Below are 16,887 nucleotides of genomic sequence, written 5' to 3'. Positions count from 1 at the left end.
ATGGTTAAGTGAGGGTTTTTTTTGCCTTTAACAGTACATTGTGGGAAACTGTGGTGATATAATATTGTGGTGGGGGCTATTTAGGGACATCATACAATAGTGTGGTAGGGAGTCTGTGCTGAGATAAAATACCTATGTAAGGGTGTCTGTGAGTACCTTATACTGTGCAAGGGGGCTGTATGGGGATGTGCTGCTATGTAAAGGAGCTGTGTGGTACATCATGCTGCTTGGGGGGCAGTTGGGGGCATCCTGCTGTGTAGAGGAGGGCTTTCTGTGGACATCATGCAGTGTAAGGAGTCACAGTATGTAAGGGGGTTGTGTGGCGAGAGCATACTGTGTTGGATTGATCAAGATACAATGGATGAATAACAAGAGCAGTATGATTCTGTTTTTTTTTTAATACACTTTATAAAGTTTTACATTAGCTGCTCTTGTTTTTTATGTGATTAACTGCTACAGGTAATAATATATGTTAAGATAAGTCCTAGTGTAACACGTATTAGTAGGTGCAGTCAACAGACTTAATTTTGTTTATTATTAAGGACTGGCACATGATTTATTATTTCCATAGACCTTGCAAAGGACCAGGGAGTATTCATTACAGTCAGTGCAGTGATGGAGAACCTTTAAGTGACAGAGTGCCCAAACAGCAACCCAAAACCCACTTGTTTACCACAAAGGGCCAACTTGGCAATTTAGCCTGGAAGCAGACATCACAGAAGACTTACAAAACACACACACACACACACACACACACACACACACACACACACACACACACACACACACACACACTATGCCCCTCTGCGAAATACATACACACTGCCATTCTGCGAAATACATACATACATGCACACAATGCCCCTCTGCATAATATATAGACACATACACTGTCCCACAGAATAAAGTAACTCCCCATTCCCACACACTGTCTGTGTGTCGCCTTTCACTATCATATGTTTAATGGTTGGCTCCTCCTGGAGCTGTTACCAGTACCTGCCTGCGCAGTCTCTGCTCCTCTGCGGCCTCGGCACAGGCAGCAATGTGATGAGGTCAGTAGCCTGATGACTAGGGATGAGGGAATAGCTTTGGATAACTCCATATCCGAATAGCAATAGTGCTTACTGAGTAGCTGCATCGGGAACCCGGATACCTGGGGGGCTCCCGATAATCAGCTGTTCGGTGTCGCAGCTGCATGTGTCGTGGCTGTGTGATAGTCACAACGCATGCATGTATAGCCCAACAAACAGGCTCTCCATGCATGTGTTGTGACTATCACACAGCCGCGACACATGCAGCTGCGGCACCGAACAGCTGATTATCGGGAGCGCTCCAGGTATCCGGGTTCCTGATGTAGCTATTCGGTAAATGCTATAGCTATACGGATAAGGAGTTATCTGAAGCTATTTGCTCATCCCTAGTGATGGCATCATTATACTGCTGCACATTGGACCCGGGGCTGACAGGAGCTCCTCTGGGACAGTCCCCGTGCAGCACTGGTCAAATGTATTTGCGTCTTTTAGATGCGAATACATTTGAACAAGGGAAGGGAGCTTCGTGCGAGCGGCCTCAGGTCTGGCGTGTGTGCGCACAGAGGGCTCTGTGTGCCATAGGTTCGCCACCACTGAGGTAATGGAAAGTTGATTCTAGCACCTAAATAGGAAAGTGTTCTTTACAGATTGAGCAGTCAGACTGTGGAATGCCCTACCACAAGAGGTAGTAATGGCAGACACTATATCCTTTCTCACAACAAATGACATTGTGTGTTATAAATAGTCTAGTAATCAGGAATGTATAACTGGTGGATAATTTATTGAACTTGATCACCCTAAGTCTTTTTCAATGAATATAAAACTATAATGAGCAGAATTAAGTTTGTTTTGTTGGTTTGACAATCTTGCCTTGTGCAGGCGTGTACTATGGAGGACAGAGAATGAACTTCAATCCAATATTGCAGCCAGCATGCAGCCAGCGGGTAAGGAAAGGGTGAATCAAACACCCGAAAACCCCGCCCCTATGGCTGATGATTGTTCCCTCCAAATTCGGGTGACAGAGTCCCTTTAAGGATGCATACTACCACATACCTATACATGCGGGTCACCAACAGTTCCTTAGAGTGGCATTATCACTAGGGTGTACAGTTAAACTTTTCCAGTTTAGAGCCCTTACATTTGGTCTCGCCATTGCTCCATAGGTCTTCAAAAAAACAGTACACAGGCAGAGATGTGTTATGATCCGGTGACCTAGGAGCTGCATGAGAACATTCACTGGAGAAAGCGGCCACTGTACTGACCGCAATCCTGAACTTAACACCGCAACTAGAAGTAGCCGTGGAGTGTACCTAACATACCTAGACACCTCGTCACAGCCGGAGAACTAAATACCCCTAAAGATGGAAATAGGAATACTATCTCGCCTCAGAGAAAATCCCAAAAGGATAGACAGCCCCCCACAAATATTGGCAGTGAGTCGGAGAGGAAAAAACATACACAGGCAGAAAAACAGGATTAGCACAGGAGGCCACTCTAGTTAGATAGGACAGGATAGGACAGAGTTCTGTGTGGTCAGTATAAAAACCCTTCAAAACATCCACAGCAGAATATACAAAAACTTCCTACATCTTTACTAAAAGATGTAGGAGCGTAAATCTGCAACTCCAGTGAATCCTACAATCAGAGCAGGAATAAAACTGAAACAAGCACACTGGCAGTGTGCCACGGAAACAAAAACCAAACACTTATCTTTGCTGAAATAGGCAGTGAGCAGGAGAAGCCAGAAAGTGATCCAACACTTCACAAGGAACATTGACTACTGGCAAGGGCTAAAGGATCCTGCCCACTTAAATATTCCAGTCAGAATTGTAGTCATCCGATACACCTGGCCAGGTCTGTGACTCAGAGACAACTGCATTCCCACCTACAACCACTGGAGGGAACCCAAGAGCAGAATTCACAACAGTACCCCCCCTTGAGGAGGGGTCACCGAACCCTCACAAGGGCCCCCAGGACGATCAGGACGAGCCAGATGAAAGGCACGGACCAAATCAGCAGCATGGACATCAGAGGCAAAAACCCAAGAATTATCCTCCTGGCCATAACCCTTCCATTTGACCAGGTACTGGAGCTTCCGCCTCGAAAAACGGGAATCCAAAATCTTCTCAACAACATATTCCAACTCCCCATCAACCAACACAGGGGCCGGAGGATCAACAGAGGGAACAACGGGCTCTACATATTTCCGCAACAAAGATCTATGGAAGACATTATGGATAGCAAAAGAGGCCGGAAGCGCCAGTCGAAAAGACACCGGATTAATAATCTCAGAAATCCTATAAGGACCAATAAACCGAGGCTTAAACTTAGGAGAAGAAACCTTCATAGGAACATGACGGGAAGACAACCAGACCAGATCCCCAACCCGAAGCCTGGAACCAACACACCGACAACGATTAGCAAAACGTTGAGCCTCCTCTTGAGACAACACCAACTTGTCCACTACATGAGCCCAAATCTGCTGCAACCTGTCCACCACAGAATCCACACCAGGACAGTCAGAAGGCTCAACCTGCCCAGAAGAAAAACGAGGATGGAAACCAAAATTACAAAAGAAAGGCGAAACCAAGGTAGCAGAACTAGCCCAATTATTAAGGGCAAACTCGGCCAATGGCAAGAAGGCCACCCAATCATCCTGATCAGCAGACACAAAGCATCTCAAATAAGTCTCCAAGGTCTGATTAGTTCACTCGGTCTGGCCATTTGTCTGAGGATGAAACGCAGAAGAAAAAGACAAATCAATGCCCAGCCTAGCACAAAAGGCCCGCCAAAACCTAGAAACAAACTGGAAACCTCTGTCGGACACAATATTCTCCGGAATACCATGCAAACGAACCACATGCTGAAAGAACAACGGAACCAAATCTGAAGAGGAAGGCAATTTAGGTAAGGGCACCAAATGAACCATCTTAGAGAACTGGTAACAAACAACCCAGATAACAGACATCTTCTGGGAGACCGGAAGATCAGAAATAAAATCCATCGAAATATGCGTCCAGGGCCTCTCAGGGACTGGCAATGGCAAAAGCAACCCACTAGCATGGGAACAACAAGGCTTGGCCCGCGCACAAGTCCCACAGGACTGCACAAAAGAACGCACATCACGTGACAATGAAGGCCACCAAAAGGACCTACCAACCAAATCTCTGAAACCAAAAATGCCAGGATGACCGGCCAACACGGAACAGTGAACCTCAGAAATCACTCTACTAGTCCATCTGTCAGGAACAAACAATTTCCCCACAGGACAGCGGTCAGGTTTGTCAGCCTTAAATTCCTGAAGAACCCATCGTAAATCAGGGGAAATGGCAGAAAGGACCACCCCCTCTTTCAGAATACCGACCGGCTCTAAGACCTCAGGAGAATCAGGCAAAAAACTCCTAGAGAGGGCATCGGCCTTAATATTCTTAGAACCCGGAAGGTACGAGACCACGAAATCAAAACAGGAAAAAAACAAGGACCATCGAGCCTGTCTAGGATTCAGCCGTTTAGCAGACTTGAGGTAAATCAAATTCTTATGATCGGTCAAGACCACAATACGGTGCTTAGCTCCCTCAAGCCAATGTTGCCACTCCTCAAACGCCCACTTCATAGCCAACAACTCCCGATTGCCGACATCATAATTGCGTTCAGCAGGCAAAAACTTACGGGAAAAGAAGGCACACGGTTTCATTAAGGAACCAACAGGATCCCTCTTAGACAAAACGGCCCCTGCCCCAATCTCAGAAGCGTCAACCTCAACCTGAAACGGAAGAGAAACATCCGTTTGGCGCAACACTGGAGCAGAAGTAAATCGACGTTTAAGCTCCTGAAAGGCAGAGACAGCCGCAGAGGGCCAATTCGCCACATCAGCGCCTTTCTTCGTCAAATCGGTCAAGGGTTTAACCACGCTGGAAAAATTAGCAATGAAATGGCGATAAAAATTTGCAAAACCCCCAAATTTCTGAAGGCTCTTCACAGATGTGGGCTGAATCCAATCATGAATGGCCTGAACCGTAACTGGATCCATCTCTATAGACGAAGGAGAAAAAATGAAGCCCAAAAAAGAGACTTTCTGCACCCCAAAGAGACACTTAGACCCTTTCACAAACAGGGCATTGTCACGAAGGATCTGAAATACCATCCTGACCTGTTGCACATGAGACTCCCAATCATTGGAAAAAATCAAAATATTGTCCAAATATACAATCAAGAATTTATCAAGATAAGTCCGGAAGATATCATGCATGAAGGACTGAAAAACAGATGGAGCATTAGAATGGCATCCCAAGGTATTCAAAATGGCCTTCGGGCGTATTAAACGCAGTTTTCCATTCATCACCCTGCTTAATACGAACAAGATTATATGCCCCCCGAAGGTCAATCTTGGTAAACCAACTAGCTCCCTTAATCCTAGCAAACAAATCGGAAAGCAAAGGTGAAGGGTAGGGTTGAGCGAAACAGGTCGTTCATTTTCAAAAGTCGCCGACTTTTGGCAAAGTCGGGTTTCATGAAACCCGATCTGACCCCTGTGCGGGGTCGGCCATGCGGTACGCGACTTTCGCGCCAAAGCCACGTTTCAATGACGCGAAAAGCGCCATTTCTCAGCCAATGAAGGTAAACGCAGAGTGTGGGCAGCGTGATGACATAGGTCCTGGTCCCCACCATCTTAGAGAAGGGCATTGCAGTGATTGGCTTGCTGTCTGCGGCGTCACAGGGGCTATAAAGGGGCGTTCCCGCCGACCGCCATGTTACTGCTGCTGATCTGAGCTTAGGGAGAGGTTGCTGCCGCTTCGTCAGAGGCAGGGATAGCGTTAGGCAGGGTCCATTAACCACCAAACTGCTTGTGCTGTAGCGATTTGCACTGTCCAACACCACCTTCGGTGTGCAGGGACAGTGGAAGCTACATTTTTTTTTTTTTCCTCAGCGCTGTAGCTCATTGGGCTGCCCTAGAAGGCTCCCTGATAGCTGCATTCCTGTGTGTACGCCGCTGTGCAAACCAACTGCTTTTTTCAAAGCACAAATCCTCTTGTTCCTTCCTTTCTGCACAGCTATCTTTTTGGTTTGTACACACTTTTTATTTAATTTGTGCATCAGTCCACTCCTTATTGCTGCCTGCCATACCTGGCTGAGATTACTGCAGGGAGATAGTAATTGAAGGACAGTTCCTTTTTTTTTTTTTTTTTTTGTGGGAGATTAAGATTGGCATTTCTGCTAGAGTGCCATCCCTGTCTGTGCCATCTCTCACTCAGTGGGCCATAGAAAGCCTATTTATTTTTTTAGAGCAGAAATGAAGAGAGACGTGGCAACACTCACCGATCCTGAGAAGCAGGCTTTACCTTTTATTAAAGCAGACGTGAGACCATCTTCACGGCACGGGGGAGACAAAATAGAGGAGGTGAGCGGGGGAGAGGACAACAGCCGTTTCGCGCCCACACCGGCGCTTCTACGGGTCCACGTCTACATGCTTGCTGTGCCTTGGACGTGAGCACCTCGCTGTACACGCTGGGCTCAGTAGTTCCTGCGGTGATTCCATATGGTTACTCCTTATCGGGCTGTGCTGCTTTCTATCTTCTTTTGCATATTGGATTCTATTTATTTTTTTGCTTGATTTGGGTTCTAAAATCTACCTGAAAAAATCACTACATCAATCAGTGGGAGAAAAATATTGGCCTCAGGGCTTGTGTGCCACTCCTGACTCCTGTGTGTGCCATCTCTCAGTCAGTGGGCCATAGAAAGCCTATTTATTTTTTTGCTTGATTTGGGTTCCAAAATCTACCTGAAAAAATCACTACATCAATCAGTGGGAAAAAAATATTGGCCTCAGGGCTTGTGTGCCACTCCTGACTCCTGTGTGCATCATCACTCACTCAGTGGGCCATAGAAAGCCTATTTTTTTTTTTTGCTTTATTTGGGTTCTAAATTCTACCTGAAAAAATCAATAAATCAATCAGTGGGAGATTAATATTGGCCTTTGGGCTTGTGTGCCAGTCCTAAGCGTGCCATATCTCTCACAAATAGTGGGCCATAGAAAGCCTATTTATTTATTTTTTTTTTGGTTTTATAAATTCTCCCTGAAAAAAAAAGGGAGATTAATATTGGCCTTTGGGCTTGTGTGCCAGTCCTAAGCGTGCCATCTTTCTCTCTCAGATAGTGGGCCATAGAAAGCCTATTTATTATTTTTTTTATTGGGTTTATAAATTTTCCCTGAAAAAAAAAAAAAAAAAAGTGGGAGATTAATATTGGCCTCTGGGCTTGTGTGCTAGTCCTGAGCGTGCCATCTCTCTCACAAATAGTGGGCCATAGAAAGCCTTTTTTTTTTTTTTTTTTTGGTTTTATAAATTCTCCCTGAAAAAAAAAAAGGGAGATTAATATTGGCCTTTGGGATTGTGTGCCAGTCCTAAGCGTGCCATCTCTCTCTCTCAGGTAGTGGGCCATAGAAAGCCTATTTATAATTTTTTTTATTGGGTTTATAAATTTTCCCTGAAAAAAAAAAAAAAAAGTGGGAGATTAATATTGGCCTCTGGGCTTGTGTGCCACTCCTGACTCCTGGGTGTGCCATCTCTCTCTCTCTCTCCAATTGTGGGCCATAGAAAGCCTATTATTTTTTTTGCTTGATTTGGGTTCCAAAATCTACCTGAAAAAATCACTACATCAATCAGTGGGAGATAAATATTGGCCTCTGGGCTTGTGTGCCACTCCTGACTCCTGTGTGCGTCATCTCTCACTCAGTGGGCCATAGAAAGCCTATTTTTTGTTTTATTTGTTTTCTAAATTCTCCCTGAAAAAATCATTTTATTTTATTTGGTTTCTAAATTCTTCCTGAAAAAATCATTTTATTCTATTATTTTTTTTTTCTAAAGTCTCCCTGAAAAAAAAAAAAAAAAATCAGTGGGAGATTAATATTGCCCTTTCTGCTTGTGTGCCAGTCTTGACTCCTGGGTGTGCCATCTCTCTCTCTCTCTCCAATTGTGGGCCATAGAAAGCCTATTATTTTTTTTGCTTGATTTGGGTTCCAAAATCTACCTGAAAAAATCACTACATCAATCATTGGGAGAAAAATATTGGCCTCTGGGCTTGTGTGCCACTCCTGACTCCTGTGTGTGGCATCTCTCACTCAGTGGGGCATAGAAAGCCTTTTTTTTTTTTAATTTGGTTTCTAAATTGTCATTGGAAAAATCATTTTATGTTATTTGGTTTTGGTTTCTAAATTCTTCCTGAAAAAATCATTTTATTTTATTTTGTTTCTAAAGTCTCCCTGAAAAAATAAATAAATAAAAAAAAAGTGGGAGATTAATATTAACATTTGTGCTTCAGTGACAGTCCTGCGTGTGTGGCATCTCTCTCATTTGGTGCCACCAAAGACAGAGTGTGTAACATTGTGCCTGATTTTCGTTGTGGTCTCACCCACCTGTAAAGGGGTAGCTAAATCATACTGAAGTTATAGCTCACCGTGTAAGTTGTGTGACAGCAACAAATACCGTTAGTTTGGTTACGTTTTTAAAACAATGAGGAAGTCTGGTGGAAGAGGTCGTGGCCGGGGGCGTTCATTGTCAGCTGGTAATGAGGGTAGTGGTAGTGGTGGAGCATCAGGTGGTCGTGGGAAAAAAAATATTGCACCTAAGTCTGGAGCTGTGGAGCCAGGTTCGTCGTCTGGCTACACAAGGCCTCGAACGCTCCCTTTTCTGGGAGTAGGAAAACCGCTTTTAAAGCCGGAGCAGCAAGAACAAGTTTTGGCTTATCTTGCTGACTCAGCCTCTAGCTCTTTTGCCTCCTCTCGTGAAACTGGTAAATGTAAAAGCAGCACGTCGTTAGTGGATGTTCACGGTCAGGGACAAGTCGCTTCCTTGTCCTCTTCAGCAAAAACAATAACAGAGAAGAATGCAGCAGGCGACACAACGGGTTACTCCATGGAGCTCTTTACACATACCGTCCCTGGCTTAGAAAGTGAAGCAGTTAACAGTCCATGCCCATTACAAGTTGAATCTGACATGGAGTGCACTGATGCACAGCCACAGCCAGACTACTATGCTTGTCCTTTGACTCAGACCACAACATTGCCCTCGCAGGGTAATGATCAAGAATCAGACCCTGATGAGACTATGTTGCCCCATCACGAACGCTATACCACCGACCGACACGGTGACACAGACGAAGTTGCACACGAGCTACAAGAAGAGGTAATAGATGACCCAGTTCTTGACCCCGATTGGCAGCCATTGGGGGAACAGGGTGCAGGCGGCAGCAGTTCTGAAGCGGAGGAGGAGGGGCCGCAGCAGGCATCAACATCGCAACAGGTTCCATCTGCCGGGCCCGTATCTTGCCCAAAACGCGTGGCAAAGCCAAAACCTGTTGGAGGACAGCGTGGCCATCCCGTTAAAGCTCAGTCTGCAATGCCTGAAAAGGTATCCGATGCTAGAAAGAGTGCAGTCTGGCATTTTTTTAAACAACATCCAATTGATCAGCGCAAAGTCATCTGTCAAAAATGTTCAACTACCTTAAGCAGAGGGCAGAATCTGAAAAGCCTCAATACAAGTTGCATGCATAGACATTTAACCACCATGCATTTGCAAGCTTGGACTAACTACCAAACGTCCCTTAAGGTTGTAGCACCCTCGGCCAATGAAGCTAGTCATCAACGCAACATCCCTTCCGGCAGTGTAGGGCCACCATTTTCCGCACCACCTGCAGTATCTGTGCAGGTTTCTTTGCCAGGCCAAAGCAGTCAGGGTCAGGGAATCACCAGTTTCGTAGTAGGAAACACTGCATCTAGGGCACCGGCGGCAACAATACCATCTCCCACCGTCTCTCAGTCTGCCATGTCCACCGGCACCCCCGCTAGTTCCACGATCTCCAGCTCTCCAGTCCAGCTCACCCTACATGAGACTATGGTTAGAAAAAGGAAGTGCTTAGCCTCGCATCCGCGTACACAGGGTTTGAACGCCCACATAGCTAGACTAATCTCGTTAGAGATGATGCCCTACCGGTTAGTTGAAAGCGAAGCTTTCAAAGCCCTGATGGACTACGCTGTACCACGCTACGAGCTACCCAGTCGACACTTTTTTTCCAGAAAAGCCATCCCAGCCCTCCACCAGCATGTTAAAGAGCGCATCGTCCATGCACTCAGGCAATCTGTGAGCACAAAGGTGCACCTAACAACAGATGCATGGACCAGTAGGCATGGCCAGGGACGTTACCTGTCCATCACGGCACACTGGGTGAATGTTGTGGATGCAGGGTCCACAGGGGACAGCAAGTTTGGGACAGTTCTGCCTAGCCCACGGTCTAGGAAACAGTTGGCTGTAGCCGTTCGCACCCCCTCCTCCTCCTACTCGTCCTCCTGCAGAAGCGAGAGCTCGTCCACAGACCGCAGTCGCACAACCACTCCATCTGCAGCTGCCACTGTTGCACACCAGGTCTCCCATTATGGGGCAGCTACTGGCAAACGTCAGCAGGCTGTATTGGCTATGAAGTGTTTGGGCGACAACAGACACACCGCAGAAGTTCTGTCCGAGTTCTTGCAGAAAGAAATGCAGTCGTGGCTGGGCGCTGTAGATCTTGAGGCAGGCAAGGTAGTGAGTGATAACGGAAGGAATTTCATGGCTGCCATCTCCCTTTCCCAACTGAAACACATTCCTTGCCTGGCTCACACCTTAAACCTGGTGGTGCAGTGCTTCCTGAAAAGTTATCCGGGGTTATCCGACCTGCTCCTCAAAGTGCGTGGACTTTGCTCACATATCCGCCGTTCGCCCGTACACTCCAGCCGTATGCAGACCTATCAGCGTTCTTTGAACCTTCCCCAGCATCGCCTAATCATAGACGTTGCAACAAGGTGGAACTCAACACTGCACATGCTTCAGAGACTGTGCGAACAGAGGCGGGCTGTTATGTTTTTGTGGGAGGATACACATACACGGGCAGGCAGTAGGATGGCAGACATGGAGTTGTCAGGTGTGCAGTGGTCGAAGATTCAAGACATGTGTCAAGTCCTTCAGTGTTTTGAGGAATGCACACGGCTGGTTAGTGCAGACAATGCCATAATAAGCATAAGCATCCCCCTAATGCGTCTGCTGATGCAAAGTTTGACGCACATAAAGGATCAGGCGTCTGCAGCTGAGGAAGAGGAAAGCCTTGATGACAGTCAGCCATTGTCTGGCCAGGGCAGTGTACAGGACGAGGTAGCGGGCGAAGAGGAGGAGGAGGACGAGGAGGATGATGGGGATGATTATATTTTTAATGAGGAAGCTTTTCCGGGGCCACTGGAAATTGTTGGCGCGGCAAGGCCGGGTTCTGGTTTTTGGAGGGACACAAGTGACGTGGATTTGCCTGAAACTGCCCCTCAACCAAGCACAACCGCAGATTTGAGAACTGGAACTTTGGCCCACATGGCGGATTATGCCTTACGTATCCTCAAAAGGGACACACGCATTACTAAAATGATGAACGATGACGATTACTGGTTGGCCTGCCTCCTTGATCCTCGCTATAAAGGCAAATTGCAAAATATAATGCCACATGACAACTTGGAAATAATATTAGCAACCAAACAATCAACTCTTGTTGACCGTTTGCTTCTGGCATTCCCTGCACACAGCGCCCGTGATCGTTCTCACACGAGCTGCAGGGGCCAGCAGACCAGAGGTGTTAGAGGGGCAGAAATCAGAAGTGGCGTTGGCCAGAGGGGTTTTCTGACCAGGTTGTGGAGTGATTTTGCTATGACCGCAGACAGGACAGGTACTGCAGCATCAATTCAAAGTGACAGGAGACAACATTTGTCCAGTATGGTTACAAACTATTTTTCATCCCTTATCGACGTTCTCCCTCAACCGTCATTCCCATTTGATTACTGGGCATCCAAATTAGACACCTGGCCAGAATTGGCAGAATATGCATTGCAGGAGCTTGCTTGCCCGGCAGCTAGTGTCCTATCAGAAAGAGTATTCAGTGCTGCAGGTTCAATACTAACAGAAAAAAGGACTCGTCTGGCTACCCAAAATGTAGATGATCTAACCTTCATTAAAATGAACCACAACTGGATTTCGAAATCTTTTGCCCCACCTTGCCCGGCTGACACCTAGCTTTCCTATGAAAAGGTCTTGCCTGTGGACTATTCTGAATGACTTTTCCAATCTCGTAATTTTCTGCACCTGATTGTCCAGCATATGACATGTTTACACCTCACTAAATGGCCAAACTCCCCACACGGGGCCGTGGTATCGCCACTTGGTGCCAGCACCCGTGAGAGTGCTGTTTGTCTGAAGAGGTGGGTGTGCCCGCTTTTGGTCGACGACACTGCCACTGGGTCCCTCATAGTACAATAAAGTGTCTCTGGTGGTGGTGGTGCGCACCCAACGTCAGACACACCGTTGTAATATGAGGGGCCCTGGGCCTGTACCGCCGGCCACAAGACAGTTCCCCCCCCCCAGCTCAAACAGTGCTCTACCACTTGCAAAATTATCTCTCACAGCTCCACCAATGTTTAGTCTATGCGCTGACATCCTTCAATGCCTGGCACTGACAATACCATTGTATTGACATTTTTGTTATGTTAGGCCTTCGAAGCCTGTCTGCGGTCCCTCCTTCCACTAGGCCTCCACTGACCATTGTACTGCTGCCCGTGTACCCCTGGAACCAATTTTAAATTGCCAACAGCCCTATTTTTTTATTTTAGGCCTTCGAAGCCTGTCTGCTGTCCCTCCTTCCACTAGGCCTCCACTGACCATTGTACTGCTGCCCTTGTACGACTGGAACCAATTTTAAATTGCCAACAGCCCTATTTTTTTATGTTAGGCCTTCGAAGCCTGTCTGCGGTCCCTCCTTCCACTAGGCCTCCACTGACCATTGTACTGCTGCCCTTGTACCACTGGAACCAATTTTAAATTGCCAACAGCCCTATTTTTTTTATGTTAGGCCTTCGAAGCCTGTCTGCGGTCCCTCCTTCCACTAGGCCTCCACTGACCACACCACTGCTGCCCGTGTACCCCTGGAACCAATTTAAAATTGCCGACAGCCAGCCCAATTTTATTATGTTAGGCCTTCGAAGCCTGTCTGCGGTCCGTTCTTTCTACTACTACTACACTGACCAGGCCACTGCTGCCCGTGTTCCCCTGGAACCAATTTAAAATTGCCTACAGCCATCTGTTATTATGTTAGGCCTTCGATGCCTGTTTGCGGTCACTCCTTCCACTAGGCCTCCACTGACCACACCACTGCTGCCCGTGTACCCATGGAACCAATTTAAAATTGCCTACAGCCATCTGGTATTATGTTAGGCCTTCGATGCCTGTCTGCGGTCACTCCTTCCACTAGGCCTCCACTGACCACACCACTGCTGCCCGTGTACCCCTGGAACCAATTTAAAATTGCCTACAGCCATCTGTTATTATGTTAGGCCTTCGATGCCTGTCTGCGGTCACTCCTTCCACTAGGCCTCCACTGACCACACCACTGCTGCCCGTGTACCCCTGGAACCAATTTAAAATTGCCTACAGCCATCTGTTATTATGTTAGGCCTTCGAAGCCTGTCTGCGGTCCTTCCTTCCAATAGTTCTCCACTGACCAGACCAATGCTGGCCGTGTACCCCTGGAACCCAGCTGAAAGTGCATGTAGCCTCCTTTTTTTCTTTGTTTTATATTTAGAAAGCCCAGATGAACTACGCTGTGCAACGGTTCAAGCTACCCAGTCGACATTTCTTTTGCGAGAAAAGCCATCCCAGCCCTCCAGCGGCATGAAAAAGTCTGCATTGTCATAGCACTCAGGCAATCAAACAGTAGAAAGGTGCACCTGACAAGAGACGCATGGACCAGTAGGCATGTCCACAAAAAGTTACGTGTCCATTACGGCGCACTGGGTTAATGTGTTGGATGCATGGTCCACAGGGGACAGCCTACAAAGTCTGTCTGCAGTCCCTAATTCCAATTTTCCTCCGCTGACCACACCACTGCTGCCCTGTACCCCTGGAACCAATTTTACAGTGTCTACAGCCTAATTTTGTTATGTTAGGCCTACTACGCCTGTCTGCGGTCCCTCCTTCCAATACTCGTCCACTGACCACACCACTGCTGCCCGTGGACCCCTGGAACCTATTTTTAATTGCATAGAGCATCCTTTTTTTAATAGTAGGCGTACAAAGTCTGTCTGCGGTCCACTATTGAAATTGTCCTCCACTGCCCAGAGCACTGCTGCTTGTGTACCCCTGTAACTTTTTTAAGCTGCAGTGAGCCACATTTTTGGTTTAAGTCCTACTACCTGTGTCTGTCTGCGCCACTCAATTCAGCTGTGTTCCTTTGAAAAAAGCTGAGCGTCAATAGTCTTGTTTTCAGCCTCTAGGAATTTTAAAACTGCATTGGGGGTACAACTTTGGTAGGGCCTACTAACGGTGTCTGCCTCCCCAAGGTGTGCCCCAAGTTTCCTCGCCATTGCTTCGATCTTAATGCTCTCGTTTAGTAGTTGTTGGAAACTACGAAAAAGCTGTGACCACCAATCAATAATATAGTATAAAAAGCAGGGTGTGATTCTAGATTAAAACTTAACTTTTAATAAACTCGTTAAAAAATGGTAAACCCAAATAATCAAAACACATAAAGGACTCACAGTACGTCACATTTCAAAAGAAGAAATGCCAATATCACAAATAAATCGAACTGCCTCAGACCTCAATATCCCAAAATCCCTATGAATAAATCTATCATGGGAACATAAAGGTCCGATATCAGCTGGCAGTGCGAAAAAACATCAAATTTCACATCACCTGGTCATTTGGCAGATCAGACCACATATGCTCTTTATATATGCATCTATTATTAGCAATGACCGCTCAAAATGGTGTGTGAAAGGAAAAAAAAAAAGTGAACAGTTTCACCCTATAGCGAATTAATGACCGTTTTTATCTGGTGTAAAGACTGGGGAGATGGCACATCATTATCCATACAAATACCCCATCATAGAATATCACCAGTTTTTATATAATGACCCCCAATGCAAAGTAACGAAAAGGTATACTTCCCTACGCGTTTCGTTTTTCTCTACTCATCAGGGGAAGATTCCTGTAATTCTCCATTGAGATAGGAGGAGCAAGACGGGGTGCTGTGACGGTCTAACGCGCCTCTTACCGGCTGTTATTAAATAGGCTGCCCGCTCTCTTCATATCACGCTGATTAAGCATCGCTTCCTGTGCGTCCGCTGTGGAACACACAGCTGGACCGCACACTTCACATCCGGTGCGCCGCTGAGCCACCAATGTGCTCTCCAGCGATGCGTACCTGGTGTTACCCTGACAACGCCTAGCTAAGCCGTAAATCTCTATCCCTGCTCTAAGCGTCCTTGTCAGCTCCTGACTACCGTAGTCCTCCTAATAGAGGCACAATACTGGGAGATCAAGTCCCGTATCCCAGAACGTGCCTGTAAGGCCGGCGTCACACACAGCGTAAAACAATACGGTCCGTATATTACGGCCGTAATACGCTGAAAAGTCCCGAAAAAAGTGGTCCGTAGCTCCTCCGTAGGCAGGGTGTGTCAGCGTTTTTTGCGCATGGCATCCTCCGTATGTAATCCGTATGGCATCCGTACTGCGTGGTTTTCTCGCAGGCTAGCAAAACCAACATACCGCTATAGAAGTGATCCATGTGTCCCAAAAAGAAAAGAAAATATATATATACTGTCTATATATATATATATATATATATATATATATATATATATATATATATATATATATGTGTCAGTAGACACATATATTAGAGAGAAAAGCCGGTAATTCAGTGCGGTGTACAGTAAAATCACACTGACAGCTTACAGTAGAATAGGTAGAATAAATGTGTACACATAGAATAGGTATATATATATATATATATATATGTCAGTGAGACACATATATGTATATATATTAATATTTATTCCAGCGCTAGACAGCTTGAAAGCCGGTAATTCAATTACCGGCTTTTTCCTTCTCCTTCCTAAAACCCGACATGATTTGAGACATGGTTTACATACAGTAAGGAGCTTTCTAGGTAATTTCCCACGATCTATGAACAGCCAGCAGAGGGCGCCTCACCGCAAATGTAGCTAAATATAGATCATTGATCTATTTTTAGCCTCATTCCCTGGGGTTTTGCAGCGAGGAGCAGCGTGCATTAGCACAGCTCCTTGCTGCAAAATGTTTTAACCCCTTCAGAAGGATTTACATCGTTGGACGTTACAGATCTGCGGAGGGTAAGTATATTGTTGGTTTATTATGTTTTTTTACTCACAGAACGAGGGTCTTCAGTGACTGGATTGGGCGTTGAATAAAATACTGCAACAACCATTGTTTTTATTTCATTAAAATAATTTTAAAAAATGTGTTTGTGTTTTATTTAACCCTTTACTAGTATTGGATTAATAATGGATAGGTGTCATAATTGACGCCTCTCCATTATTAATTAGGCTTAATGTCACCTTACAATAGCAAGGTGGCATTAACCCTTCATTACCCCATATCCCACCGCTACACGGGAATGGGAAGAGAGTGGCCAAGTGCCAGAATAGGCGCATCTTCCAGATGTGCCTTTTCTGGGGTGGCTGGGGGCAGATATTTTTAGCCAGGGGGGGCCAATAACCGTGGACCCTCTCCAGGCTATTAATATCTGCCCTCAGTCACTGGCTTTACTACTCTGGCGGAGAAAATTGCGCGGGAGCCAACGCCAATTTTTTCCGCCATTTAACCCTTTATTTTAAGAGCTAGAACGGCCAAATTTTGCAGATACACACTACTGACATTAGTAGTGTGGAATCTGCAAAAAAAATGGAGAGAAGACATGGTTTACTGTATGTAAACCATGTCTCAAATCATGTCGGGTTTTAGGAAGGAGAAGGAAA

At 46.1% G+C, this 16,887-nt stretch overlaps 1 long non-coding RNA gene across 1 annotated transcript in view; it reads right to left on the bottom strand.

The window, feature by feature from the left end:
* The window catches only part of LOC138674216 (uncharacterized), a 59,341-nt gene extending 44,144 nt beyond the window's left edge, over positions 1-15,197 (bottom strand). The window contains exon 1 of the long non-coding RNA XR_011320534.1: positions 15,144-15,197. This is a non-coding gene — a long non-coding RNA (uncharacterized lncRNA). The remainder of the gene's footprint in view (positions 1-15,143) is intronic.
* Positions 15,198-16,887: the final 1,690 nt, after the last annotated feature.

Source organism: Ranitomeya imitator, chromosome 4 (genome assembly GCF_032444005.1).
Source record: "Ranitomeya imitator isolate aRanImi1 chromosome 4, aRanImi1.pri, whole genome shotgun sequence".
Classification (NCBI taxonomy): Eukaryota; Metazoa; Chordata; class Amphibia; order Anura; family Dendrobatidae; genus Ranitomeya; species Ranitomeya imitator.
This window is presented reverse-complemented; position numbering and strand designations above follow the sequence as displayed.